Source organism: Malania oleifera, chromosome 4 (assembly GCF_029873635.1).
Source record: "Malania oleifera isolate guangnan ecotype guangnan chromosome 4, ASM2987363v1, whole genome shotgun sequence".
NCBI lineage: Eukaryota > Viridiplantae > Streptophyta > Magnoliopsida > Santalales > Ximeniaceae > Malania > Malania oleifera.
In genome coordinates, this window is record NC_080420.1 from 55,467,623 (window position 1) to 55,469,794 (window position 2,172).

The window sequence follows — 2,172 nt, forward strand, 5'->3', positions numbered from 1 at the left end:
CATGTTCTTCGGTCTTGCCCAATCAACTACCTTTTCTATTTTACTCGGGTCCACTAAAATACCTTCCCTGGACACTACACGTCCCAGAAATGCCATTTGCCCTAACCAGAATTCGCATTTCTTGAACTTCACAAACAACTTCTTTTCTTTAAGTACCTCGAGTACCAACCTTAAATGAGTTGCATGCTCCTCAGGACTCCTCGAATAAATCAGGATGTCATCGATGAATACAACTACTAGCTAATCTAAGTACTCATGGAACACCCTGTTCATTAGGTCCATAAATACCGTAGGAGCATTGGTCAATCCGAAAGGCATTACCAGAAATTCGTAGTGGCCATACCTAGCATGGAAGGCCGTCTTTGGTGCATCCTCTAATTTAACTCTCACCTGATGATACTCAAATCACATATCAATCTTGGAGAAGACCTGTGTACCCTGTAACTAGTTAAACAAATCATCAATTCAGGGTAACAAGTAATTATTCTTAAATTTAACTGAAGTTATCTCTCTGTTGTCAATGCACATCCTCATTGACCCATCCTTCTTCTTTACAAACAACACATGCACTCCCCAGGGTGATACACTTGGTCTGATAAACTCCTTGTCAAGAAGTTCTTGTAGCTACTCCTTTAACTCCTTTAATTTAGCTGAAGTCATTCTATATGGAGCCTTAGAAATTGATGTTGTCCCTGGAAGCAACTCAATGGCAAACCCCACCTTGCAATCAGGAGGTAATCCCGGTAAGTCCTCTGGAAAAACATATAAGGACTCCCTCACCACGGGATATCCTCCAGCTTAAGTTCTTCCCTTGGTGCCTCTTTCAGAAATGCTAAGTACCCCTAGCACCCCTCTAGAAGTAGCCTCATTTCTTGAATAGCTGAAAGGATCCGTGGTGTAGAGCGCACACATGACCCGACAAATATAAACTCCTGCTCCCTAGGAGGTTGGAACACTACTTCCTTCCTGTGGCAGTCTATACTCGCATAGCTAGTTGCTAACCAATCCATCTCCATAATAATATAAAAGTCATGCATGTCAAAGATAATCAAGTTAGTAGGCATCATTCTCCCTTGAATCTTTACTGGACAATCTTGGATCACTTTACTACACACTACCCCTACCCCTATTGGTGTGACCACCTCTAACTCGGCATCTAACGATTGTGTTTCTACCCCACTCAATTTGATGAACTCCTGAGAAATAAAAGAATATGTCAAACCTAAGTCAAACAATACAATGACTTTATTTTAAAGAACGTAAAAGTTACCTGTCACCACATCTCTTGCATTCTTAGCGTCTCCAGGAGTCAAGGAATACACACGTGCCTGAGTCATACCCCTCTGGTAGTTTCCATGTGGTTCCTGGTTACCTCCCTGATACAACTGCTATGAAGGTGGGAAATTCAACATTTCGTTGCAATCTTGTGACATATGTCCAGGCTTATTGCACCGAAAACAATCACCCGGTCCGCCCCTGCACTCTCCCGAATGCCACTTGCCACACTTAGGGCAAACAGGGTGTGATAAGGTACCCTGAAATGATCTACCACCCATATCCTGTCGCTGACCTCCGTTGTTACCATACCTCCTCCAAGAACGCAACTTTGCACTCGTATGTGAACTAAAAGGCATCAACCTCTTCTTCGGGTTCTAAACCTCCACATCTCCTTGTAGACTCGTCTCTGCCATAGAGACCTTATCCACCAGTGTAGCGAATTTCTGCACCTGTAACACAGCCACCTACTTTATAATCTCCCGTCTCAGACCCCTCTTGAACTTCCAAACCTTTGTGTACTCATCCGATACCATGTAAGGAGCAAAACGTGACAGCTCCATAAATCAGGCGGCGTACTACTGAACAGTCAGTTGTTCCTAAGTAAAATTCATGAACTCCTCCGCATTTGCTTTCTTGACAGAGGTTGGAAAATACTGATAAAAGAAAACCTCTTTGAAATGGCTCTGCGTTATCGCCATCAATACCAGTCTTTGCTCCTCTAGTAGCTTTATCGCTTTCCACTATCTCTCGGCCTTTCCAGTCAACTTAAATGTGGCATAGAGCACCTTATGCTCATTTGTGCATTGTAGTACGACCAAGATCTTTTCAATTTACCGAATCCAATTCTTCGCAAGACTCGGGTTGGTACTTCCTATAAAGGTAGGAGGCTTTAGG